The following is a 15,170-nucleotide window of genomic DNA, read 5'->3' as shown; positions in this document are numbered from 1 at the left end:
CTACAGAAGATCAATTCAGTCTGAAAAAGCTAGCTTTAGTTTCCAAATCAGTGCCTCACTTACATCAGCCAGAATTGAGGGTACCATATACACGTTCCTAGGATTGATATGGGAAAATCTCTCACAAGGGACTGGCCTATGTTATTTAAAGAAATATAGGTGGTCTTTCTAGACCTAAAAGTTTCCATTGAAAGTATCACTGAACCTCTTTGGCCAGAAATAAAATTATTATAAAGCATTACATGGACAGTGGACAAGTTACTATAAGAAAATGGAACTTGCACTGTGACATCTCTTGCTTAAGATTTGTTGTTATGTATAAAAATATTATGTCCTGAGAGTAATTAAGTGAAAACTGAGTCTTAGAATCATCAACTGACCCTATCGTTGTATCCCTTTTAGAACTTACAAGTCATTAGAATCAGACCGAAATATGGTCTGTTTTCTTGTTAATCTAAAAGAGGGGAGGGTCATCAACTATTAAGACAAGTAATTGTCCTTAGTGGACTCCACAGCTAACTCATGGCACCCTAAACCAATATTTTAGTCCTCGTAAGGCTGGTAACTTTAAGGAAAAGGTTAAATTACTTTCTTTACGCAGCTTTAGAAAAAGATGCCCTGATGAGCATCCAGACCCATTGAAGCCTCAACAATCCATAATCAGATTTTACTAGAGACGCTGCACACATACAAAAGAAAAATGTTACAATCCATAACAAATTTGTCTGTTATTTTTAGTTTTGTTTCTCTTCCTTGACCTTCTCAATTCCTAGCTCAGGCCTGATTAATTTCTGTGTATGTATTTAAGGAAGACATAAATTTTCAGAAGCATCCTAAATAAACTATCCCTTCTTTTTTAAAAAATAAGAGAAGGGGATAAGTAATCTTTTTTGGTAAAAGTCCAACACATCCTCAAATAAACAAGATAGAAAATCTATCTGTTTAATTAAGATTTCTCCAAAAGAGACTATCATCAACCTTAGGAAGAAAAAGAGAACTTATGTGTTTTTACAATTTTCTGATTTTCTCTCTTGTTTGCACTTCAAGCACAGACATTTTTATCTGACTCAATCCTGCAGTGAAAACTCGATTTACAATGTGTTTCAATAAGCTATTAAAATTTTCAATCACAAGGGTTTTCTTTTTCTATTGTCCTTTTCTCCCCCTCTACCAAGCTCACTCAATGCAGAGATACACGGTGACACTGGCTTAGAGCAACGAATATTGATGTTTCTTCACAAGTCTATTAAAAAAAAAACAAAAACAAAACCCTGTTAGAATCATAACTTGCTGGAATTAAACAACAGTTTTTAAAACCCTCTTTTTCTTTTCTGGATAACTACCTATCCAGAAAATATATCCATACATATACCTATGTATATTTTGGAGAGACAAAATAATTTTTAGGTTTTCCTCTATTCTCTAACCCTCATTTTAAAATTTTTAAAAATGTTTTCATAAATGAACTTTCTGCCCAAGAAAACTATCTACATAATAGCTTTCCATCCAATAGAGTAGTTTAAAATGGATGTGCTGGACATCATACAAAAATTAAACATATTCCTAACCATTCGAAAAACCACAAGGAAAAATATCTGGATAAGTGAATTAGTATCATTTACTAACGTACAGTACTTTGTGACATGAACAAAGAATATGTAAGACACCATTCTACTAGTGAAATCTTTTCAAGCTAACAAGGAGTTCAATAAATTGGTGTTAGTTGTAAATTATATGTTGTTTTACTATGTGTTTTAGACACCTGACTATATGCAAATGCTCAGTTTACTCAGTCCTTCAAAATTTTGAGATTATATCAATAAATACAGTGATGTGACATCTCAGACAAAAGTAGTGCCCAAGAGGGTAAATTTTCACACCTGAATTTTGGTTGTCTGGCTACCCAAATCCCTGTAACATTTAGAAATGGAGAGAAGTAAGATATTTCATATCATAAACCTGGGTTGCCCCCTCTGACAGGCCTTCACCCACCACACTTACTACTTAGGTCTACCCATCATGCTCTTTTCAGCACCCAGTTTACTTCCTTCATGATACTTATCAGGATGCATAGTTATGTGTCTGTTATTTTCTCTTGGCTTTCTTCACTACCAAACTGGAAATTCCTTGAGAGCAGGGACCATGACTGTCTTATTTACCAGTGTAATCCTACTGTGTAAACAGGTACCTAGCACATAGCAGGCACTCAAGAAACAGGTCATTGAGTGAATGACCAAGTGGTGGAGCGATACTGCTTTGGGATAAACCTGAATTGATTCTACAGCTTTTAATTATAAACATGACACTTAAAATATATAATCTAGCTCTTGTAATTGTCAAGTAAAACTCCAGAGTTTTGAGCAAACATTTTCAAATCAATCAACAAGTATTTCTTGAGTACCTACCATTTATATGGCTTTGTGGAGGATATAAGAAATATAAAACATGCTCCTTACATTCAAAAACATCATTTAGCTAAGGAGCTTTCTCCCTTAAATGATTCTAAAATAAACAAATGATGGGGTATAAAAAGATCTCTTAATTTTCTTATTACATTTACCCACTTCCACAATTCTTTGGCAAAGGCTGTTTTCTCCCCCAACTTTACCTGAATCATAACAGGAGAGCATTTAAGTTGTCAAGTGACATTAAAATATGGGTCCACAATCTCTTCTCTGAATCTTTTGAGGCCAAATGAGTCATGGAATTCAAACTCAATTTTGGGGGGGTAACTTTTGAAGGGTAATGCCATGCCTACAACCACATATTACATGATACGCATAGTGAGATCTGGGGTAAATTAAGCAAGGTCTGAACAATCAAACACATTAACATGACTGCAAAAATAATTTGCAAATATTTGGAATAAGTAAAGACAAATGGCTGTTTCAGTTCAGATCTTGTGGCCAGATAAGTTAGGGGAAAAAATTGGTTTTCAAAACTTTCTGGATGTCAGAATTGAGAATAAAAGATTGCGGAGCTAAACCGACGTTTTCCAAAGATTTAGGACAACAATGACAACAGCATCTAAGAGGCTGAGTACCAAGACGCATCTCTGGAAAGACACATTTAGGGTAATGCTATGAGGACAGCACAGCTCTCATGTTTATACAGGTTCTGCCTGTAGACATGAGATCAACTCAGGAGAAAATAAGCTCTGGCCAAGATCATTATAGAAGAAGGATTACAGAGAATATCTCAGCATTAGAAGGTGTTGCTGTTTTGATGGAAAGAACATTGCAAGAGTCAAACTAACTTGAGTCCCTCCTGTGTGTTCATTAAATCACTCAACTATTAATTTTCCAGAATTTACCATGTGACAGACTCCATTTCCAAGAAATGGAGAAACAGGTGCACAAGACACAGTCCCCACCCTCTGGAGTAAATGGCTACTCTTTACTGAATGCTCACAACGTGTTCACACCTAGGCACTCAGTACCTCATCTCATTACTTTAATTAGGATTCCAGAGGCACGGATTTGAGGTCCTGCTCTGCCATTTCCTAATTAGGGCTTAAGGACTTCTCTGAGCCTCAATTTCCCCGTCTGCAGCATAAGGAATAATCACCTAGGGAAGACTGTTGAGGGGAAGACATGAGATGTCCTGTAAAGAACTTCTAACGTGAAGGGCAGAGGGAGAATCAACTGCCTGTAGCCAGGGTCGTTCCTTGGCATTCGCTTCATTCATTCAACAATCTTTTCATAATGACCACTGTGCTCCAGGCAGGCCCTGTGGAGGGCACTGGGTCACACAGACGACTCAGCCCAGCGACTGCCCTCAGGGAATTTACTGCGAGTGGGAGGCTTGGAGAAGCTTCTAGAAGAAGGGAGTGACGTGATGGCGTCACACAATAATAACCTTCCCTCACGCAGACCTGCGGGCCTCGTCGCCCTCCCGCCTGCCTCCGGCCGGAGCAGGGAAGCAGCACGGGATGGGCAGCGGGATAGCACCCCCTCCAGTCCCCTCCAGGCCCCGTCCCCCCCCCACCCCCACACTAGGGGCTCCTACCGGAGGAGAACGTCCAGCCGCCGGGTTCCGGGCTTTTCTCTCCGCAACACAAGCCCCGCCTCCTCCAACCGGGCCAGAGCGCCCACGCCCGTTCCCACTTCCGCTTCCTCACTTCCGACCCCTCGCTGCCGGCCTTTCCCAGAGGCAAAGTCTGCCGCTCCCAGGGCTTCGGAGGAGAGGGATCTCGAGGGTTAAAATAAGCCCCCCTTGAGGGTATCCCGCGGCTTGAAGGCAAATGTCTTCATTTCATGATCTGTTGGGCTGTGGCACTGCCCTAATCCTTCATTCAAATAATAAATTTTACAATTTGTGTTATTAGTGTAATTTTAACTGACTGGAAACACCGTCCACAGCTGATTTTCATCTCAAAGGACAAAGAATGTACTCTTTAGTAGTAGATTACTAGAGATGAAAAGTGTGTGTGATGGGCAGTGACAGAGTGCCTCCGATGAGGGCCTCAGGTACCACTGATGGGTAGTCCTTGAAATATTCGACTGACCTTCACTGGGCACCTACCATGTGTCAGGCACCCCCGAAAGCAGCAAGGACTCAGATAGGACAGAGTTCGATGCTGGGTGAGTTTCGAGGCTAGTGGAGGTGACAGGCACCATCCCAGAAGATTGCGACAAGATGTGTATAGCATAATGGGAGAAGAGAGAGCATCTAATTCTACCAAGGAGTATTTGAGGGCCGGTTTCAGAGAACAGTTTACATCTGAATTGAATCTTAAAGGATGACAGGAGTTCTCTAGATAGGCGAAGTAGAGGAAGCCATTAGAGGCAAAGGGCACATCATAAGTAACGGCTTGACAGCTGAGAGAGCCTATTATCTTGGTAAAACTACAAGCACTGTAGTTACCATGGCTGTCACAGACTATTAGTGAAACAGCACAGGGAGATGAAGTGCCAGAGGAAATTCAGATCATGAAGAACCTTGTCTGTACAACCAGGTGATTTTATCCAGTAGGCATTGAAAATGTAATCAAACCCATGTTTTAAAGAACCGTGGTGGCTGAGTGGAATACTGACTGGAATGGAAGGAAAGAGATTTAGAGAATAGGAAAATGCTTAGTAAATGAAAGTTACCTTTGTTTTTGGTTCCTACTGCTTCAATCATAATTATTATAATAACAGCCTGCATTATTGATACTGACATGTAGATAGGTAAGTGTAATACAAAATGATAGGAGATATGGGGCTTCCCTGGTAGTTCAGTGGTTGGGAGTCCGCCTGCCAATGCAGGGGACACGGGTTCGAACCCTGGTCTGGGAAGATCCCACATGCCGTGGAGCAACTAAGCCCGTGAGCCACAACTACTGAGCCTGCGTGCTGCAACTACTGAAACCTGCACACCTAGAGCCAGTGCCCAACAACAAGAGAAGCCACTGCAATGAGAAGCCCGTACACCACAACGAAGAGTAGCCCCCACTCGCCACAACTAGAGAAAGCCCGCGCACAGCAACGAAGGCCTAGCACAGCCAAAAATAAATAAATAAAATAAATATATTTTAAAAAGATAGGAGATATGAAAGAAGTTGGTACATTATAACCAACTTAGCTGGCTGTAATATAGAGTGGTGGGGGTAGGAGCCAGAGGGAAATTGAAAAGATGACCTGGAAATGGGTGGTTCAGGACCTTGAATGCCATGGTAAGGTGTTGGACTTATAAAGGAGTGAGGAATAAACCAGAAGTATTTTTTACCTAGAGTTATAGTTTATGAAGACTTTTTATATGCATATCTTATGTAAATTTCAAAGGAAGTCTGAAATGTAGGTGTTATTATCCCATTTTACAGATAATAGTGCTAAGTTTGAGGCACATGCCATCATTCTACATTAGAGCCAGGCACTATTCTGAGCCATGAGAATATAAGGAAGTTATAATCTAATAGTCTAATAAATAGGAATACGTCAGTAAATGTGACAAATTACCATGATAAAGGCAAGTATAGATTGCTATGGGAGTCAAAAAGGAATTTGTCCAAACCACACAGTTAGGGAAGGCTTCCTGGAGGAAGTGAACCTGAGCTGAGTTTGCAGGAACAAATAGGTTATATGACTTCCCCAGTAATATTCAACTAGCAAGGATTTACCTGGAACTTGAACCCAGATCTCCTGCATGCAATCCTATGCTCTTTCCCCTATGCTGAGAACCAACCTTTGTCCTTGATGTTGAGGTTCATTGACCTTCTCAGTCACAGGTCTACCTGTTATATTTTGAGGTCAGAGACCCCAATTTTTTCTTTTTAAACCCATTCATTTTCTCCTTTTAGAACAAATCTCCTGGTGTGTTCAGAAAAATAGATTGGAAGCAGGAACAGAGGGATTGGAAATAGAATAGAAGTTTATAATAGTTCTGGCAATAAGTGATGAAAGCCGTAACCAAAGCAGAAGTCATGGGCCTGGTGCCATACTCCGCTCTGCTCATTCTCTGACACGCAGACTTTTGCATATGACGTTAAAGCGTAGTATTTACTGGACTTGGCTCCAGATACATGTGGGAGTGAGGGAGAAGAAGGAGTCTACAGTGACTCTCAAGTTTCTGTTTCGTGTGAATGGTTGTCGCTAGTTCACCTAGATATGTACACGTTCTGAGGAACAGATTTGGCAGGAAAGATGTTGAATTCTGTTTTGGACATTTTGAATGCGAGGTGTCTGGGGGCGACCATGGGAAGATGCCCAGGAGACAGCTGAGTAGAAATAACTGGAATAAAGGAGAAGGTTCTGGGCTGGGCTCACAGACTTGAGAGTAGCCAGCATATAGGAGTTGATTGAAGGGGCAGATGGAAAAAAGAGAACAGAGCAAACTCGAAGACGGTGGTCTCCATGCAGGTGGAGAGGCCAGTAACAGTGACGGAGTGGATCAGGCAGGCTAATGGCTCACGTGCTACCAACCTATGGATTTAACTCCACTAGAGAAACATCGTGTAAAGACATTCTTCTTGTCTGCTTTCCTCCATTTGGGGGCACCATAATTTAGTTGCAATACTGTAGCATCCACCAAATACAGACATCATTTTACCACGATAACTTGGTGTGGGTTTGTTTTGTTTTTTTTTTCCTGAACTCAGAGTTCTATAAAAGAGAACAAAGCTTTCTTCACTTGGTTTCCAGGACATCACTTCTTTTCATCTCCTTGGCAGTTTTCCTCTTATTTCTCTGACCTCTCGACTTTGGAGGAGTCGGCTCTCTGTCTGTATTCATTTCCGGGGTGTTTTTATCCAGTCTCATAGTTTTCAACACCCTTCCGTCTCTCAACAACAGTCAAGGTTTCATCGCCAGCCCTAACCTCTCTCGACCTCCAGACTCATATGTCTAACTCCCTTGTCGGCCCCACTGGCATGTCTCATAGACATCTCAAATTTAATATGTCCGAAATCTAACTCCTGATCTGGAATTCAGACCTGCTACCCCACAGTCACTCCTGTGTCAGGAAATGACACATCCTTGCTGCTAGTTTCTCAGGCCACGAACCTTGGGGTCACCGCTGACGTATCTCTTTGTCTCTCACACTGCACATCGTGTCCGTGAGTGCACCTGTGCCACAGGGTGGCTACCAAGTCTGGGTTACATGTGCTCCATAGATAATAAACGGTTTATCAATGCCACATTTCTAACACACATAAAATAATAATAATATCTATGGCTCCAGACTTTATGGTCACCCTGTATATTCAGAATTCAATCACTCTCCAACATCTGTCCTAAGTCACTGTCATCTCTTGCCAGGATCGTTGCAGTAGCCTCCCACCTGCTCTCTCTGCTTTTTCTCTTGCTTTCTTACTGTACAATCTATTATCAACACAGTGATCAGCATGAGACTTGAAAAACTTAAAACACAAGTCAGATCATATCATTCTCTAGTTCAAAATCTTCCATTGGCTCTTATCTCACTCAAGAATAAAATCCAAAGACCTTGCAACAGCCAGTGAGGCCCTACGTGTTTCGGCCCCTGCTCCCTCTCTGACGTCCATCTCGACTCCTCGCCACCTCACTCACTGCATCAAGCTTGCTTCCACCTTCAGGCTTTGCCCCTGCGAGTCTCAATACCTACAAAAGCTGTTTCCCCAAAGAACCATCAGGCCGGATCCCTCACTTTGTTCTGGACTTTGCTCAAATATCCTTTGATCCCCTAATGAAATCACAACTCCTGCTTCAGTCACACTGTCTATGACTCTTGCTCCATTTTATAATTCTCTGTGGCAGTACAGCCATCTGATGTATGTATTATTCCTTCCTCTACCAGAATGTGAAATCCAGGAGGTCAGGGACTATGTTTTGTTCACTGATACATTCCCAGTACCTGGAACAGGCCTAACGAGGAGTAGGTGTTCAAACAGTATCTATTGAATGAATAAAAAGAGAATGTCTGAATCCATACTATTAGATGAAAAGTACACATTTTACCACATTTTACTTAAATTAAACATAATTATAAATAAGAAGTTCTGATAGTAACAATGACCTGTCAAAAGGAATTGCTGGAAAATTTTAAACAAGTATGGTTTTAAATGAAAATTTCTCCATGGTGGATAAGTCCAGATTTCATATATGTCTTAATCCTCCTGATTTTGCTTATATTTTTATGAGCGTCCTGTGATGGTGAGGACTGAGTTGCTGGCATCTTACATGAGGGTTTTTATTCTCAGTTTCTGCCTTTGCACCAGTTCAGTTACAGAGCTGCTATGAAATTAACCACTAAAGGGGCCAATTGCTTCCCCGCCAATATGCTCTGTAACATGTCTGCAGATCATTACTACCAAAATAACTTCTCTGTGAGATCTTCCTGTTCTGCCGTCGGCGCCATACTTGGAGGGGAAAGGGTTGTATTCTGCTCCCTGGGGGCATTGCCCTGTGGGAAAGCAGCTTCCCCGCTGGTGCTCAGAACACCACGGCACTTCCTGTACAGCCCTAGTCAACAGTCCCCTTCCTTCCCACTTCAAAGCCACTGGCTCGGGATAAGGACTGTGGCCAGAGGATTTCAGTGTTTGAAAACTAGCGATGGAGCTGTCGGGTGATCCCACCAAGAAGGCCCTTAGAATCTGGAGACTGAAGAACACTGAGGCCAACATGGAGATGCTGTTTTAAAATCGTTGTTATCTTGAAAAGTCTGTCTTTATAACATGTGGAAGTAGTGGGGACCCTATTCAGATGCAATTTGGATTTAAGAACATTTGACAAACTTGCATTAATAAAAAGAAAGTTCTTTATTACAGACGTAAGAGGAGCAAATTCCTTCCTTTAAGTCATTTGACCAATCATTTACTGAGAACCCACTATGACCAAGTACTCTAGTGACTCCACACCAGATTCTTTTCTATTTCAATAAAAATGTTGAGTGATCATAACCAAGGAGAAATTCCCCCCCAGAAAAGGAAATCTTGAGCAAGGTTTAGGTATAAAGGGGCAAAGAGATAGAAAAGGATACCATTTCACAATGGAGAATAAGTTTAAATCAGAGACTCCCAAGTTGTCTTATCTGATACCATCCTTCTTAGCCTTTAAGGGATTCACACTGGGAACATCTTGTCAGCCAGTACTTCCCTCTTTATCTTGGGTCTGTTCACCCAACGCTGAACGGTGCCACTTAGCACGTAGCAATGTCTCTAATTTTGTGCAAAATATGCAACGTTGGCAATCCGTTTTCTAACAAGGGCAAAGACAGAGGAAGAGGCCTTCGCAAGTTACACTTGGTATGGGAGGAAGGAGCTTAAAGAAGAGAGCTGGCTATAAATTTGAAGGTAAGAGCTAAGGAAGTTGAAGGTGACAAAAACGTTAGGTCGTGAAAAATCTTCAAATCCCAGAAATATTTTAGTCCAACCTACTCAGGAGAAAATGAAATCCCCCAAATCTAAGTAACAAGCCCCAGCTCACACCTGACTATGGCAAAGCTGGGGTTAGAACTCGTCCTGGCGTAAGTTTTTCTTCTGTCTTTTCTTAAGGGTAATATTATGGGCTGAGTTCACTAAGAAAGCATTTTCTTTTTTCTGGGATTTTAACATTGAGAGTGATCCGGGATGGTATTAACAACGTTCCACTAAGAAGTCCTAATGTTCCTCTGGATGCTTGGATAGACTCAGAAAATGCATTTTCCTTAAGACCAGCAGCATCTTGCTGACGGACCATCTCTAGGATTAGAAATTTTCTTATGTGAACATAATCGTTCGGGGCGAACTTGTTAAAACTGAAACCAAGCATAAGGAAGCAAAAGTGTTTCAGTGAACCTCCTGCGTTTTAGTTCTACTCCAGCAGCAAGAAGACAAAACCACATAACCTAAGGCTCACGCCCAACTCTCTGGAGCCCTGTATCTGCTAGTTCCTGTGTGGTTTGCACACAGACTGCAGGGCCGGCTGGGGGTAGTTTGAGGGAGGGAAGAAGAAGCCGGGGAGGAGGAGGCACTCAATGGATCTGCGAGCCTGTGCCCTGGGTTAGTGTGGTACTTGGAAGACAGCACAAGGTGGATCTGTACTCTGAAATGCAGACATTTTGATGTTGGAATTCATCTTCCTTGTTGCAAGAAAGGATTCTAATAACTCGGTGTCAAAGGCATAGACTCAACCTCTTCTCTTCTGAAAGGTATGTCATTATACACCATCAGTCCACACGCTCTAGAGATCTTGGATAGTTTTATTATTTGCACAATGTTCTCTAGGAGTCAATCTAATTAAATGAATCCCATGGGCTCTGTAAATATTGGTTTTAATTTTCGGTTCATCACCAAAGGTCTCTACATCTTTTTCTGTAGCAGTGTTTGTGGTGATAGGATTCGACTTCTAGCGAATGAACTAGACTGCTCCTTACCCAGCCCGTTACACAAAAAGACTCCACTAATTGGCTTCTGAGCCATCTCAGGAAAAGACTTTGGATCCTGGGATTACAGAGGTGAAATTCCACTTCACCAGTGTCAGCATTTATTCCAAATTGGGTTGGGGGGGCGGGGGGCGGGAGGCGGCAAGTGAAAGGCGGAGCAGCAATGAATGAATACCAGTACTGCGTGGTCAGGATTTCTCTTGGGGCTTGCATTTCTACTTCTGTTAGTATTTATGGTGCCTTTACAAAGCACACCAGTTTGGGTTCCTTTACAAAAGGAAAACTACGTTGAAATAGGTTTTGAGAGAGTGTTGTCTGTCTTTGTCTCTTTATTAACAGTTAACACTGTGTCCCTAAGACGGTCTCCAGTTCAGGCACTGAGCCTGAACACAACTCTCTGACACTCTCTGCCCCACCCGCCCTCAAACCTGAGGATGGAATACACACACCAAAGTTTGAGCCAACTTAAAACTATCATTTTTACATACTTGGAATTGTTAATAAAGTATATGTAACTTCATCTGCACATTACTGAAAATATACACCCCCAGAGGAATTAAGAGGTGGGAAAATGTTTAGGATCTAAAACTCCAATAGGAAAGATTACATGTGCTCATGTCCTGTCATCTGAGGGTGGGAAACCTCAGGGTGAAAAACCTTTCATCCTCTACAACTACATTTATCATAGACTTACTTGTTCTTTAGTGGGTCCTCTTTCTTTTTTTTTTTTTTCCTTGCTTTTGGTTTCTGAAAGAACATTCAGTATACGTGTACCCTGCTTTAACAACCCAGGATTGTTTATAAAACTTCACATTTTTAAAATAATTTTAAAGGGATCCTCTTTACAAAAGGATCCATTATTAAATAAAGGGCACTGTGTAAATTGAGAACCATCTAAGTGTATTTAAATTTCAAGTTTTAAAAATTGATTTGCACCCTTTTGGAGAAATTTAGGGATTTTTCTGGTAAAGGGAGACAGCCCTATATCATTGAATAAAACTATCTTTTTAGATTGAACTTGGAGTGTCTCCCATGTAGTAAACTGTAATCTGATTCTCCCTACATTGTAATAGATTTCATCTTTTTAAAATGACTTTACGGAAGCAGAGGGGAAGGAGGTGATCGATTTGTTCAAAATGAAGAAGTATTTCCATTGCTAATATAATATCCTTTTGAATATCTTCTATATCTTGGGCCCTGATGAAAATCCCTTGTCTTTTTTTAACATTTCAATTGTTCTACGTCTATTTCATAGGGATATTGTAAGAATAAATGAGTTAACATAGATATGAAATGGCTTAGGAAAAAGGCGCTGTGAAAATACAGGGTAATATCAGTATCAGTTATCTCTTTGAACCTTGATCATTTTCTTCCCACTTCTTATATGAAATATATCTCACTTACCGCCTGAAGCCGTCTCTTTCAGAGCCCTTGCCTTCCGGAGGGGCTGAAAATGGCCTAGTTCCCACATACTTATTGATTCTCAGAGAACAACACCTGCGGGTATTGGCGATCTGTAGGGCTCACGCCTGCGCTGTAGCAGAACTTGCTTCTTTTCCTGGCTCAAGAAAAGTCTACAATTGTTCAAAAATGTGTCATTAAGTGTGATTCCATCAGGATTTCTTAAACAAGCAAGAGTTGCTGCTGGATTAGTCCTAGGGACAGGCTTCATTGTTGTGCCCTCATAAAACAAACTCAAAACTTGGTCAAGAATCTTTAGGACCTAAGCTATTTGAATCAAAGGATGGGGTTGACTGACCCCCATTTGTCCATCTCAAGTACTTGCCCACCATATCTCGATTTGTAAAGGAACAACACAGCCCTCTGTGTGTGTGTGTGTGTGTGCATGTCTTTTTTTTTTTGCCTCTTTACAATTCTTAGGAAAATATAGCCTCATTTAACAAATGAACATTTATTAACACTTATTGTGCATTTACTATGTGTCAGGCCTTGTGCTAGGCACTGACTTCTCTTCAACAATGTTAATATTATTGGTTTCAATAAGCTTGAGCCAATAGGAATTCAGTAAATAATTTTTTTTAAAAAAACAGGTTTTTTAAAAAATATGCATTCGCAGCAAACATTTTGGAGAATTAAAAGAAACTATTACTAAGTACGTGAAGATTAAAGTCTTACATGCCCTCCAAAGAAGATATAAGACATACATCTTACGAAGAAAGTGAATAACATGTCCAAACATAAAGAAAAGATGAAATATTTGTACAGTGAATACCTCTATACTTACCTCCTAGTTTCAACGATTGCTAACTTTTCGGCATATTTGTTCTATCTATATGTATTTCTTTCTGAACTACTTGTAAGTTACAGACAAAATGATACTTCACCCCTAAATAATTCAGTAAACATCTAAGAATAAGAACATTCTCCTACATAACCACAATGCAATCATTATACCTAAGAAGATGAACAGTAATTCATTAATATCATCTAATATCTAGACCATATCTAACCTTAACCATTATCCCCCAAATATTGTCCATAAAACTAGGATCTAATTTTTAAAAAGAAAAATACATTTTTGCATTAGGGTTTTATGTCTTTTTATTCAACATTGGATATTTTTGAAAAAGTTAGGCATTATCTTGTAGAATGTCCTACATCCTGGACTTGTTGTTGTCTCATGGTGTCATTTAATTTGTTCTTCTATCCCCTGTATTTCCCTGTAAACTCCAAGTTAGAACTGAAGCACTGATTAGATTTCAAATGAACGTATTTTACAGGTGCTCCATATTGCATCTCATCAGGAGACACTTAGTGCCAGATTGTCCCTCTATTTGTGACACTCAGTTTGATTGTGGCTCAAGGTCGTCATCTCACTCCAGGGATCCCTTTGCAATTAACAAGTGATCTGACAGGATCACACTTAGGCATTGTGGTAATATCCTACCTCCTAACAAACCTCACTCACTAGCTTTAGTGAGTCTTTAGAATCCTTGCCTAACTCAACTATTCCATTGGGGGTCATATACATTTTAGTACAGTTTGAAGAAGGATTAGACATATGCATTCATCATTACCCGCAGCAACAGCAGATATTTATTGAGTGTTTAAGTTCAGGTGATAACAAGGATGATGATGATGTTGATGATAATGATGATGTTGATGTTGATGATGATGATAGTAATAAGTAACATTTACTGAGTGCTGCTGTGGAGCCAGATGGTCTAGGTTCGAGGCCAATCCTTCCGTTACTAACTAGGCCAATAGGGACAAGTTACTTAGTCTTCCTGTGCCTTAGTTTCTTAAGCTATAAAATGAGAGTGATATTGGTACCTATCTCATCATATTGTGTTGAAGATTAAATAATTTATACACGTATAGGTTTTTGTTTGTTTGTTTTTTGTTTTATTTTATTGGAGTATAGTTGATTTACACTGTTGTGTTAGTTTCAGTTGTACAGCAAAGTGATTCAGTTATACATATTCATATATTCTTTTTTTTTCAAATTCCTTTCCCATATAGTTATTACAGAATATTAAGTAGAGTTTCCTGTGCTGTACATTAGGTCCTTGTTGGTTATCTATTTTGTATATAGTAGAGTGTGTATCTTAATCTCAAACTCCTAATTTATTCCTCCCCCGGCCATGCTTCCCCTTGGGTAACCGTAAGTTTGTTTTTGAAATTTGCGAGTCTGTTTCTGTTTTGTAAATAAGTTCCTTTGCATCATTTTTTAAAATTAGGTTCCACATATGAGTGATATCATATGATATTTGTCTTTCTCTGTTATACATAAATTTTCTAAAACAGTGTCTGTTATTATTATTTGCCAAGCACTTTACAGGTATTAACTCATTTGCTTCTCCTAACGGCACAATGAAACAAGGGCTAATATCACCCTTCTTTTGTAAGTGAGGAAATTGAGGTACAGAGAGGTTAAGTAACTTGTACAAGGTCACTTAACTTGTATGTGGTAGAGCCTGGATTTGAACCCAGGCGGTCTGATTCCAGAGCATTCTCTTGAAGACTCCTGGCACATGGGATGGGAAGGAACACAATTGGAACTGAAAGAAAATCAGTTATAGCCTCCCACCCCCACCCCATCCTATCACCACCCAAGTTTTAAGTTATTTTAAGTTACTGAAAATCTGGAAGCGTTGCTACGAAAATGTATTTTAGGTTTGGTTCATCTGATAATAGCACTCTATTAAGCACAGATGAGTATGCTTATTGCACTTCTATAGCTCAAGGCTATGTATAAGAAACTTTAAACAGCAGAGATAATGCTAGGATTGAAAAATATAAAACTATAAAGGAAGAGGAAGGAAAAAAAAACTGAAAGGAATAATACAAGAGGGGAGTTATGAGATCTCAGAGCCTTGGGGCAGAAGGTG

The 15,170-nt window shown here is 40.1% G+C and overlaps 1 protein-coding gene across 1 annotated transcript in view; it reads left to right on the top strand.

Annotated features, from left to right (window-relative positions):
- The first annotated feature begins 10,492 nt into the window (after positions 1 to 10,492).
- GRAP2 (GRB2 related adaptor protein 2) overlaps positions 10,493 to 15,170 on the top strand; it is a 61,011-nt gene continuing 56,333 nt past the window's right edge. The window contains exon 1 of the mRNA XM_060165021.1: positions 10,493 to 10,584. The gene's annotated coding sequence lies outside the window, so the exon portion shown is untranslated. The remainder of the gene's footprint in view (positions 10,585 to 15,170) is intronic.

The sequence above is a fragment of the Lagenorhynchus albirostris genome, chromosome 11, assembly GCF_949774975.1.
Source record: "Lagenorhynchus albirostris chromosome 11, mLagAlb1.1, whole genome shotgun sequence".
NCBI lineage: Eukaryota > Metazoa > Chordata > Mammalia > Artiodactyla > Delphinidae > Lagenorhynchus > Lagenorhynchus albirostris.
This window is presented reverse-complemented; position numbering and strand designations above follow the sequence as displayed.